This window comes from Rutidosis leptorrhynchoides, chromosome 11 (assembly GCF_046630445.1).
Source record: "Rutidosis leptorrhynchoides isolate AG116_Rl617_1_P2 chromosome 11, CSIRO_AGI_Rlap_v1, whole genome shotgun sequence".
In the NCBI taxonomy this organism is placed as follows: Eukaryota; Viridiplantae; Streptophyta; class Magnoliopsida; order Asterales; family Asteraceae; genus Rutidosis; species Rutidosis leptorrhynchoides.
In genome coordinates, this window is record NC_092343.1 from 201,730,367 (window position 1) to 201,744,619 (window position 14,253).

Sequence of the window (14,253 nt, forward strand, 5' to 3'; positions counted from 1 at the left end):
GTATAATAATTCATTCGAGGAATGTTTTGCTTGTGTCTATCTTGTCAAACATTTATAAAAGTATTTCATGTATTCTCAGTCCTAAAAATATATATTGCAAAATCATTTAGTAAAAAGGGAGCAAATGAAACTCACAATACAATATTTTGTAGTAAAAATATTCATACGACGATACTGAAACAATGCATGGTTGACCTCGGATTCACGAACCTATATCATTTGTGTATTCATTAATACATGTAATCGTAATCGAACAATTTCATATATTATAACTTTATATATTATTTATTTAATTTGTATATATATTTAAAAATGATTATTATTTATATAGTTATATATATATATATATATATATATATATATATATATATATATATATATATATATATATATATATATATATATATATATATATATATATTAAAAATACCTAATTTGTTTTATATGAATATTTTTATAAAAATTGTTAATATAATATATTCATACTTATGTGTAATATTACTTATGAGTATATTTTTATATACTTAATAATATAGTAATTAAAAGTTATATTTTATTATAATGATAATATTAATAATAACATTACTTATAATAATAATTATAATAAGAATCATGGTAATAATAATAGTGACATTAATAATAATACTTGTAACAATATTGATTTTACTGTTAATGATAGGCATGATACTAATTTTAGTATTTACATAATAATAATATTCGTGATAATAATATTACTGATGTCAATATTAACACTTCTATTATTTATAAAAACATATTAATGCTAATATTAATGATAATAATAATAGTTTATCATATTTTTATAATAATAAAAATAATAATAATAATAATAATAATAATAATAATAATAATAATAATAATCATATTCATAATAATAATAATAATAATCATACTTATATCAATGATAAAAATTATAATAATACTATTAATACTTAGTGATATTACATAATAATAACTAAAAGGATAATAATAATAACAATCATAATATTAATATTAACATAACAATAACAATAATTAATAATACTCATAATATCAATAATAATACTAATAATGGTTATGATACTTATAATTAAGATGATAATAATAATAATAATTATAATACCAGTAATAATGATATTAATATTAATTTTAGTAGTGATAATAATATTCATAACATTAATGATAGTAATAATAATGATTAACATAATAATAATGATAATAATGAATGTTACAACCTTTGAAGAGAAGCTTAAAAAAAACGCCACGGCCGGGACTCGAACCCGAGACCTCTCGAATACTCGCACTATCTCCTAACCATTGGGTTGTCGCCCATTTTCTGTTTATAATCCCTCTTAATTTATTAAATCTCGTTTTTCTGGTGACCATGTTCTTCCTCTTCTTCCTCCTTTAATTTTTAAAATCGGCCAAAAACAAATTATGATAACAGAACAAATATTTTGACTCATCAATAAATTATAAACAAGTAATATTCAAAGTATGTATTGTAAGAAAGAAAAAAAATAATAAAAAAAATAAAAATAAAACAAATAACAGCTGCATGTTCGCTGTTATGAACAAAAAAAAATATATGATTTCAATTTTAAGAAAGTTTTGGACAAAGATTATAACACGAAATACCTTGCAAATCCATCCTAGAAACTGTTGGAATCATTAATTTAACTTAACTCATAACAGAAATTTCGAATTCGTTCAAGAACATAAATTTGACTTTTAAATTTAAAAGCTTTGACTCAGAAATTCGTAATCAATATGAAATTTTGGAGATTGAAACTTTCCAGATACTTTGAATGAAATATTTCTAACAACATTGCATTTATAGATTTTAAAAATTCATTTGAAAATGAATTTTTGATTATATGATACAATAACAGAGGTAAACGTCTGATTCATCCCTTTTTCTTATTTAATTTCAATCTGATACAGACTGTAATTGTTTTAATTGAAGATGAAGATGGAAGAACTGAATGAGTTAGTCATTAACACTGAACAAATCATTGTTTAAATATAAATAAGTAGTCGACAGAATAATGGAGCCAGGAAGAAGAAACAAAAGAAAATAAAAGCAGATAGGGATGGGTAACAAATTTTGTTATATACTGTAATGGATTCCAATTTTTGTAATCAGTTAAGAGGCAGAAGACAAATCAAATACTATTTTTGATTGCTGCATAAAACAGATTCAGATTTTAAAGTAGATCAGATGTGGATGTTAAACCGTATACAGATCTATTTATATTTATTTATATATATATTTTTATATTTATATATAATTCTGTATATACCCATATAATATATATCTGTATCTGTTTATCTGTATATAATTATATTTGTATTTTACATATTAAGGAAACGGAATATTATTAAATATACAAACCTTAATTTTTAACATTAATAAAAATAACAAAACTTAGTAATAATAAAAATAATAATAGAGATATTAATAATATTAATAATATTAATATCATAATAATACTAATAAGAATAATGATAATAACAATTTTAAATAACATGATAATTTTAGTAATCAAGTTAATAATAATACTTTTAATAATCCTAATAATAATTTTACTAATACAATGATACTAATAAATATAATAATAATAATGTTAATATTAACATTTATCTTTAGTCATCATGAAAATAATAATAATCATATTAATAATTATATTTTAACTCATAATTACTTTTAAAATTTATTAATTGTATCATATTTACTTATTACATAATGTATTGAATCTTTAATATTTATTAATTATTTATGTATATTATGATATTTATAATATTATTTATGTATAGAATTCATACATGTATATATATATATATATATATATATATATATATATATATAATAGCAACTTAATTATTCTGTATATGATTTCACATTTTCAATTCAGATGATTAAACTGTATTCTATCATTTCAAATTAATGTATACATTTACATTTATATTTATACTTATATATATATATATATATATATATACACACACACATATATATATTTACATATTTATTTACACAAAATTGTTCGTGAATCATCAGGAATAGTCAAAGGTTAAATGAATCCATGTAATTAATTCAAAAATTTTGATAATCAACTTTACAGACTTTGCTTATCGTGTCGAAATCATATAAGATTAAGTTTAAATTTGGTCGGAAATCTCCGGGTCGTCACATAATCCATCCCCGTGTCCAGTCAAATGAATAATTATTAGTATTTATAGATATCCCGCCTACCGTACCCGATCAAGCGTATGTGGTTATATATAAATACGTTAAATTATAAATCTCTATATTAAATTAACAAGATATCATTTAGTTAATCAAATATAAAGCCCATTAATAGCCCATAGTCTAATTTCCACAAGTGTCGGTCTTTTGTCCAAACCCCAATTATGGTCCAAAGTTCAATAACCCCGTCTTAATATTTAGTCCAACATCACGATTACTTCGGCTAAAATACGTATAATAATAACTTAGTTACGAGACATTAATTTAAAAAGGGAGAACATAACTTACAATAATTATTTATCGCGTAGCGTTACACGGACAGAACTTCGACTTTAAAACCCCTAAAATAACCTTTACATTACCCAAACTAACTAATATAAAACTAAACTATTATATATATATATATATATATATATATATATATATATATATATATATATATATATATATATATATATATATATATATATATATATATTATATATATTATACAGAGGGAGAGTAATATGATTGTGGTGTGTGTAATTCGTCTGAATTCTGGCGCCTTTTATAGACCTGATCATCAATTGGAAGCCATGCGATCGCATGGCCAGGCTGGCATGCACCCATCTTTCATTTAAAACGTGGGCTGCTTGATTTATTTAATATATAATATAATATATATTATTTTATATAATTATATATATATATTATATTATATTCTTGTGCATAGTAGACTTGTAATTTTAGGTCCGTTGTCTCACGCGTTGATGTTCAGTTTATGTCTCGGTTCCGAATTTTCGAACGTCCTTTCGTACGCGTAGATATCTTGTACTTTGCGTTTTACAATTTGTAATTTGAACAAAATATTATTTTCTTTAACTCCCAAAATCCGCGCAAGTCTTTAACTCACTTTTAGTGGCACTTTTGAGTGCACTATGGCTTTAGTGGCACTTTTCAGGCTTTAGTGGCACTTTTTCTTCAATTCTTTAATCTTCGTGCTTCGTCTTCACATTTATTTATTTAAACGATTACAACTTAAAAATATAATAATTACAAATAAAAGCTTTACATATTGAGATGATATTGTGACTAAATATATGTTCATTTGGAGCACTATCAGAGTGATTTTGCGCAGGTATTTTTCGGTCGATTTCTTCTTTGGTGTTTCTCCATAAGTTCTGCTCCTTTTGTCAGAACATTGAAAATTATATTTTTTTTTTGGAAATTTTATCTCGAGAAACTTTCTGCCGGTAAACTTTTTGCAAGACCTTTGCCGTGATAATTGAGAAGTTTATAACATTGGGTTTTTCAGAGGAAATCTCATTTTCTGAAATTTTGAGTGATTGTAAAGATGATGTGTATGATGGTTTGATGTGGTAGAGGTAGTGGTTTAGGTGTGTGGGGTTTCTTTGACAAATGGCTAGTTCTTCTGATTATACCTATATCACATTTCGTTACTCGGAAATGTAGATCTAGAGCAATTTCTACTTCTGAACACAGACATCGGCACTCTCAACGGAAAATAATGAAGCATTAAAGATGAATGCTTATATGGTCTTATTTAGGTGTCTCACCATAATCAATTTAGGTCGATAATGGCTAGTCATGTAATGCTCTATTAGAGATTTGGTCCGTCCCAACAAGATTTCTACCTTAGTTAAGCCTTAATTTTTATTTACAAACATTTTTGGTTTTCGAAAGTACTTTTTCGGAAAGGCTTTCTTTTGTTTAAAATTTTGAAATATGGCTTAAGAACTAGGAATTTTTGTAATGGGGTTATTGTGATATGGCATGTAAAAGGTTATACCAACATCCCACACTTAGATGAACATTGTCCCCAATGTTCCTAATGTATCTCACAGTTAGGAGTTTTAGTTAAAGATTTTTGGAAATATTTGTCCAGAAATGGAAGAAGATGACTTCACTTTAGGAAGAGTCTGAGGAGAAAGAGGAAATGGGAGACATAGAGAAAATAATAATAACATTTATCACGAAGGGTCTTTTTTAAATGTTCATTGTGATCTTGATGTCTGGAAAAAAAATTCGAAAAAAATTGCTTTCACCCACCCTTAATTGGTTACTTCCCTATTGATCATACCCCTATATATATACTAGATTTTGGAACCCGTGCGTTGCACGTTGGAATTCATATTATTTCTAAGATACCGTACTTATAATATTAGTAACATCACATGAAAACTTATACAATTTTTTTCACATATCTGATATGAATGAAACATATTTAAAAAATAGATTATACTTGGTGGAAATCATAATAATGTAACATAATGCAAATATTTCTACAAAAACATTATACATACATAATAGTTCAAAGATATCATACAAATGGAAATTTGTTAAAACACTTCTTCAATTAAGTCTATAAGTGTTGCAAGACTTCTTTGTATACCAAATTTTTTGTCGTGTTGGATAGTTTGTTATCCTTGTCTAAGATTAATATCTTGATTCATTGCCGATTAGTAATCCGAGATAGTGCAACGTATAGTTGTCCATGACAAAACACCGGTTTTGAAAGAAATAAACCGACACGCGATAGTGATTGTCCTTGACTTTTATTTATTGTCATTGCAAAGCACACCGATAATGGATATTGTCTTCTTTGGAATCTGAAAGGTATTCTCTTATCCATCGGTACGATAAGCATACGTGATAACTCTGTAATCTTCCCCACGTTTGAGCTGGTTAAAATTTTTGCTTTGATGATTTTTTCTCCTAAGTGCACAATTTGTAAACCCCGTTACACAAACCTCCTGCCTGATCTATATTTCGAAGTAACATAACTGGTACACCAATTTTGAGCCTCAGATTGTGCTTTGGTAAACCCCAACTTCAATGTTATTTAGGAAATCGGTAGTGTATAGCTCATTATTAAAGTCAGCGTCTCTCTGTGACGAACATATACTGTCTGAGCTCAAATATGACCTTTCTTTTCCTTCCAAACACATCATCATTCTATCATTAATGATGTTAACTACTTCATGAGTTGGAGCAAGAATTGCACGTTGCTGATAATATTCTGGATTGCCAAGATTAAAAAGATAATATGGATAAATAGTTGAGATGATCGAACCAATTGGATCATCAAGATCTGTTATCAAAAGATCTTGTGGAATTTCAATATCAAAGACTCCGTATTCAGATTCATCGACATCACCGTTGCATGACGGTTTTTATATGATTGCAAAAATTGCGTATGTATAATATTAATAACATAACATTTAAAAGTAGATTATGTTTCTTATACTATGTGATAAGAATGAAACATATTTAAAAAATAGATTATACTTGATGAATATCATAATAAGGAAACATAATTCAAATATTTACAAAAAATAACATTTAGCATACATAATAGTTGATAGATATCATACAAATGAAAATTATATAAAACATTTCTTCAATAAAGTCTATAAGTCTTGCAAGACTTCTTTGTATACAACATTTTTTTATTGTGCTGCATAGTTTGTTAGCCCGTGGTTTTGACGAATTTTTAAAGTTCTTTTAAGTTTAAGAGTCTGTGGTGTCGGCTTCTATATTTTATTTTCTTTTGATTTCATAAAATATCAAATACCTTTCTTTTTCTGTTTCAAATAATAATAATAATTCACATATTTTAAACATATACCGATAGTCCTTTTCTTTTTAAACTTATACCGGTAGTCCTCATGATTTGATAAATGCACAACGTTGATCCTATACCTAACGCTAATTTAATTATTCCGTTAGATAAGTACACATGATGTCTGGACCAAACAAAGGGTAACTATAAACTGAAGGTAACTATGAACAGAGGTACAAAACAACAACTTCATATGATTTCTTTATCAGCTAATTAAATTATTCCATTTAATTGATCCTATACCTAACGCTAATACAAAGGGTAACTATGAACTGAGGTACAAAACAACAACTTCACAATCCATGTTAAAAACATCAAACAATTTAAACATCACGAATTAAGATAACCGAATTGTTGTCCCAAGTTACTCTTTCTCTCTATATCTCAAAAAACCATAAATTAACTATTATAAACCATAAATTAATCTCACTTTTCTCATTCTATTTATCTCAAAAATCATAAATTAAAAATACATTGAATTTAAATAGTACCTGCAATTCAATAGACCTACAAATCAAAATACCATCTTTAAAGAACCATTTTATTTATCAAATCTATATATATATTTGGATAATAAAAAAAAACACACAATATATTTATACAATTATAAATAATAAAAACCCCAAGCAGATGCCCAAAAATAAAAATGCACCTTGAAAATCCTTAAGTTTATACCCGTCTAAGTGTTTAATCCTTTAGCAACCATAATCTGGCAGTCCTTGAGTTGTGCGAGAGAGCCGTCGGTGGCGGTGACAGCGGTGGTTGCTGGTGCAGGAGACGACGACAGTTGTTTCTGTTGATACGGGAGACAACGGCGTTGGAGGTTGTGAAGTCTGGAGTAAATCTTCTATTTAGATCTGTTTGGAATAAACCTTCAAAACGGTTGTAGGCATCCAACTTTTTAATTTAATTGAAGGTGGATAATTTGGATCAATCCAATTCCATAACCTGCGTATAAAGATACGAAGCATATAAGTGAAGATAAAAAATAAATAGAGATAAGTATCTATCTTATTCGTTTTTTTCATGTTTTGCACTTAACATAGTTAAAGAATAGCTAAAGAAGTCCTGGTCTTTTTCGGACAAAAAAGAATCGAAGGCATAATATTGGTGAATTCGAGTTAACAAAATGAATAAATAACCATAATGAACTTCGATTCTACTTTCACATTTTGCCACCCGCCCCGAAATGTTTGTAATTGTACAGAGTTTGTGTGACGCCCCGTACAAAACCATCGTGTACGGATCATCAACAACAGGTCCATTGCACGGTACAATATTACATGCTGTTTAAAAAACCAGTTTTGCATTCATGAAAAGGCGACGTCTTTACCAACGTCAAATGTTTTACAAAGATAATGTGCTCCTACAAATAGAAAGCATTAACATAAGTACGTGAAACAAAGGTCATTACAAAGCCATTGTTCAAATGTAACATAAGTTGTGAATGCAAAGTAAAAGTTTCATGATTGAGACATCTCTAAGTAATGCAGCGGAAGTCTAACACAGCGAGTCTGTAACAGCAAGTCTATAATACCAAGACTATAACAGCAAGTCTAACAATGGAAGCAACAACGTCTAAGCACCTGAGAAATACACGCTTAAAAGGTCAACACGAATGTTGGTGAGCTATAGTTTATTTGTAATCAGTAATGTAATGTAGACCACGGGATTTCAGTGCTTCAACCAGCAATTCAAATCAGTATGATAAAGTATATGCTTATTCGTGGGCACCCGGTAACTAACTTAACGTAATAATAATACCTCCTAAAAGTACACTTGGCGAGTGTGTATGTCCTCGAAGTATCAAACACCCGTTAAATGCTAGGGCGACTAGCCCGAGTGGGGATGTCAAACCCTATGGATCCATATCTAATATTCGCGTTCACCGGTTCAAAAACCAATGATTAAACGTAGCTAAGGGGAATCTTTGTGCCGTTATATCACCCACACATATTTAAAGTTTAAGTACTCGTGTCTAGTATGTAAAAACATAAAAAGCGCATGTATTCTCAGTCCCAAAAATAGTAAAGTAAAAAAGGGAAGCTATAACTCACAGTGAATAAGCAGTAAAAGTCGAAAAGTATGCAAGTAGTAAGTCGGTCCGAAAGGTCGTCAACCTAAGTCAAAGGTCACTAAGTCAGTATATTGTCCCCAAAAGTTTAAAAGTGCATAAATTAAGTCTTAAGTGTCATCATCATCATCATCATCATCATCATTCATCATTCGTAAAAGGTAAAGTAAGTTTAACAAGAATAGAGATTGAAACAATAGGCTGAATTTGGACAGCTGTTACGACCTCTATACAAATCGAAAAGACGCGTAGTCAGTGGCCAAGGCTCCGTATGTGAGTCCTATAACCGCGGACCAATTTTCAGAACCTAACTCGTCTTCGTTTGACCGTGGCGACAGTTTAAGTGTGAGTAGGTCAGAATTTTCAGCACGACGTTACAAAGGCGTAGTGATTTTCGAAAGGCTATAAATCCTAATCCGTATATCGGATTTAGGTGAGTCTTAAACGAAAAGTCATCTACTCGAAACGAACTATCTGAAAATCAATTAAACAGAAGCCCAAAGAGTCTGATCAGACCCCGAAAAATAGTAAACAAGTGCTCCGGTGAGATTCTTGGTGCTTGATGCTCATCACGGTTCTCATCCTTGATGCTTGTAAGCTTCAAGTGTACAACTCTTTGATGTTTTAGCATCATTTTGACCAAGTTTCAACCATCAATACACAACTAAGAGTAAAAGCTATCATTCTACAAGTTTTGAACATCAAGGTTGCCTCTTTATTGCATAAACCCAATAAAGCTTCAACCTTTGTCCTTTTTACACAAGTTTATGCATCTTCATCATATGAGATGATGAAGACTTGATCTTTATCATCACAACAATCAAAAAAAGGTTCCAAGTAAGTGAGATCTACAATAATAACTTAGATCTCAAGTATTAAGAAAACTCTAAGCTAGAAAGCTTGGATCTTTACAAGATTAATGAGACCATAAGCTAGAAAGCTAAGATCTGGTAAAAGTAACGAGACCATAAGCTAAAAAGCTAAGATCTTTAACAAAATAATGAAACACTAAACTAGAAAGCTTGGATCTTTAATGTTCTTGAAGATCCTTAAAGTAAAAGACTAGATCTTCAAGTTACATGAAGATCATAAACACAAGTTTTGATCTTTATAACAAAATAAAGAAATCATAAGCTAGAAAACCTAGATCTAACAAGTAAATGAAGATTCAAAGCTAGAAAGCTTGAATCTTTCATGTTCTTGAAGGATTCAAATCCAAGTTTGAATCTACAAGATATAACAAGATCAAAAAGCTAAAAAGCTAGATCCTTTAATGATGATGATGATGTCGACATTGAGAAGAGAAGAAGAAGAAAAAGAAGAAAATTTAAAACTTACACTTTTTAGAGTGAGAAAGACTAGAGAGAGAATTAGAAAGTAAGTGCGTAATTTATGAATGAGATCAAGTGTAAAATGGGTGAGGTTTGTGTGGTATTTATAGGGAAATATGGGGAGGGAGGCCGTAGGTTTATGGGGACAAGGTGGGGGACAACTTTTGCTTTTTGGTTAATGGTGGTCTAAAGTTGGTGCTTATGTTGGGATCCCATGCAACATTAGTGATAATGGTGAACAAAAATGCTAGTATATTGGCTCTTATAAATGAGTATTTGTCTTACAAATAAATGGGTCATAATCCATTAATAATTGGGCTAATTAAATAGTCCACTAGCTAGAGTAGGGTGGGCTAAAGTCCAACAGGGTAGAAAGTCCAACAAGACTAACTAGTGTGTTCTAGTAAATTACTAAGCTTAATTAAGCATCCAATAACTCAAGTAATTGTTATTAGAAAGTAACAATTAGTATTACGTAGTCATAATATTCCAATTATGACCAAAGTTAAACGTGTACCAAGTACATAGCTCGTTTCAAACGTCAAGTGACACCAACGGTCGTAAAAGCCATTCGGGGATCAAGTTAAGTAACCTACGTACTTAATGACACGTTTTAATATATAAACGAAAGTAATCCACATGTAGTAAAATCTCAGAGTATAATATAGCTCAGTACGCACAAATACGCAGTTTCGTGAAAGTAATAAGCACAAATATAAGTCGAAAAAGTCGGGTCGTTACAGTTTGGACAAACTTCCAAACTTTCCCTTAACTATCAAGTCAATGATGGTGTTTCGAGGGAGAACAGATATATTAACAGTCTCATAAAGATGTCATGTACTTTAAGCTTTATTATACCATAAACGATACAGTTGTTTGATGTAAAACATGAGTCAACCGTGTGTTTGCAACGGGTAAAGAAAGTTACTGAAACAGCAAACAATACGCAAAACAATTTAGGTTGAACAAAAAACAACCCGAGTACATAATCACATAATAATGAATAACAGAATTGTAGAATACATCAAGGCATAATAATGAAGGATGAACACACATTTTGCAAAGTAACTGAAAGGGCTACCGAATCAGAACTGTAATCAAAGTAAACATAAAAAAAAAAAACAAAAAACAAAAAACAAAAAAAAAAAACAAAAATCAAACAATCGAAAAGCAAGCAACAATAAAACATCAGTATAGTATACATGTAAAAGCTCTTACCATAAAAAATAAAACATCACCGGTGAACGATTACTGTAAAATCTCTTTCAAGACGTACGAAATCGATGAACATGGAGAAATATACATCTGATAAAGACCTAACCTTCTCAAATGCACACATTGATAATAAAACCCGTATACATATTCATGTACATGAGTCTTAGATATATAACATACACAAACAATAACGAAGAAGCATTAACAAAACAATATACATCAATCACATTCAAAATATATAGATTAAATGTCTACAACCTACTTCAACTCAGCTCACCCATTTTGCCACCCATGTACAAATTATAAAGATAATTGTATGGTCAAATTCCCCAATAGTTTACTTACAGCGACACATATACATTCAAAGATTGATTGTCATTGGTATATTGCCACACAGAAATATACAAAGTCCATAAATATGAAATATACAGAGTTCATAAATAATCAAAATCTAAATTCTAAATTCTAAATTTGGGATTAAATGAAAGTCTTAAATGAAAGAACAAAGCAAACAAACCTTGTAGTGAACTTTTGTAGCCTAAGTAGACTTGCATATCCCTAGTTCAACATAGCACCATTACATAGGAACTTTTCTGCAAAATATTAACGACTTGATGAATAATTAAACATAATAATATAAACACAAAGTTTCTTCAAATGAGATTCACATAAAATGTTAGATCGATAACTAAAATTCTTACTATATGTTATTACTTACCGATTTTAACCAAGATAACCCAAATCATAGCTGAAATAAACAAAGATTATAAAAAGTAGCTTACATAACATCCAAGCCCACTTAATCGTTCACATCTTCTCATACTCGTTCGATTGTTGAATCAGCTAACACCGACCGAATTTCTAACTTGAATCATTACAAATTATATTGAGATACACATAATAACCATAAACACAAACCTTATTTCAAGAAAGTGGCAGTCGTCTCATATTTTGAATAATCTGAGTTCATAATATGCAATCAATTTAGGTTGAACAAAAAATAACCCTAGTACATAATGACACATAATAATTAATAACAGAATTGTAAACAATTTAGAAAAGATTTGTAAAGTAAAAAAGCATCACCTTATTCCAACCAGAGCCAAGATGATTCAACGATTTCGACCCACTTGAAATATCTTCAACATTTAGCTTATGTGGAACAGGAAGTGGTGCAACATCGTGTTTAGTTTCTCGAACCCAATAAGTATAAGACGATGTTGCATTTGATTCTATATTTTGTTTCTCTGATGATACAACACCACCTCCTTCCATATTATATTAAAAAGTTCCCTTTTTGAAGAAAAAGATTCAAACCCAATTCACCTGTAACCACTCTGCATAATAACACAACATAATGATTAAATTGTAGCCTAAAATTTTCAAACCAAAGAAAAAGATTCAAACTTTCTTAACCTGGAATCATTCTCAACTGTAAACAGCAAAAAGATTCAAACCTTATGGGTTCAAATTACTAAAACAAAATAACTTGGAATTACTCTATCCAACACTACATAAAGATTCAATTGTAACCTAAAATTTTCAAACTCGATGGTGGTTGAGTTGTCTTAAATTTTCTTCTTCAATTTATGATTTTTTACGTTTTTGAGCACAACATGGTCAAGAATTATTGATTATTGATTTAAATAAAAGGCTGGATAAAATAATGAATAAAACACAGAACCTACACTTTCATCTTGGACAGAACATAAGCCTTCTTTTAGTATTCCATCTAGTATAACTCTCTGTTAAAATGATCACAAACAGTTACATGACTGAATCTTGTTTACATGAAAATCGTTAAGACAAAAATTATAGATGACCATTGTTATCACCAAATGAATTTTTCAAGAAAAACGAAGGTGATAAATTGAACGATTGGGAAACTGAAACAAAAAAGAATACCTAATTATTGCGAAGGTGAACTTGGATTCGGTTGAAACCTAATACCAGATCGACGGCCAAATAACCCAAGTCCAGTTAACCTGAAAAAGAAAAGAACCATTTGAGTATCTAATACCATAATAAGTAGCACAATAAAGTTCAAAAGCGGTGATATACCTTGTTTGGTCATCTCATATAGTACAATCGAAGCACTCTTGGAATCAAAGCGTTTACTGCATGTAGTCACAAATAATGTTGGATTAGCTTAGAAAAATTGGGTTATTTACAGTAAACTATTTATGTATAATAAATGATAAATATGGAACAAAAGTAGACGAAAAAGCTATATATCTGTACATAAGTATTGAATTATCGTCGCTGTAAATGTGTAACGTCAGATGGCAAGCGTAGCAGCAGTAGTTGGTTGTAAATAATCAGCAGCAAATAGATCCACTTAAAATTCATTCACTAAAAATAAAGCAGCCCCAATCCCCTAATCCCTTGAATAACAAAATTATCTCAAATTGATAGCCAATTACTTCCAAAGCATTTGCAACAGTGTCAATGAATTATTCTAGCTCATATGATTTATTACCATTTAAAGACAACAACAATCAAAGAGAGGCATGCGAGGTAAAATATCTAATTTTTAGGTGCCAATTGATTTATAAAGATAAGGAGAAAAGAGTTGTGAAAGTATCATGGATGAATACCTGTTGTTGGAGAGTAAGCATCATCTTAAACTCGCAGGTATGCCGAGCCCGGGAACTTGTCAGCCTAATAAATAAGATTTATGTTTTCAAGTTGCAATTATTAGGGTACCAACAATTAAAAACACACAGATTCGAACACAACAACAATCAATTAAACATTAAACATA

The 14,253-nt window shown here is 29.4% G+C and overlaps 1 long non-coding RNA gene across 7 annotated transcripts in view; it reads right to left on the reverse strand.

Moving 5' to 3' along the window:
• Nucleotides 1-7,626: 7,626 nt before the first annotated feature.
• LOC139876663 (uncharacterized) overlaps nucleotides 7,627-14,253 on the reverse strand; it is a 40,964-nt gene continuing 34,337 nt past the window's right edge. For 2 of the 7 annotated variants that reach the window (XR_011768229.1, XR_011768226.1), the window contains 4 exons: nucleotides 13,551-14,150; nucleotides 13,395-13,474; nucleotides 13,178-13,234; nucleotides 11,448-12,826 (listed from right to left, as the gene is read on the reverse strand). This is a non-coding gene — a long non-coding RNA (uncharacterized lncRNA). Of the gene's footprint in view, nucleotides 7,818-11,132; nucleotides 11,366-11,447; nucleotides 12,827-13,177; nucleotides 13,235-13,394; nucleotides 13,475-13,550; nucleotides 14,151-14,253 lie in introns of those variants that run through there. The other 5 variants (XR_011768232.1, XR_011768227.1, XR_011768228.1 and 2 more) reach the window with 5 other exon arrangements.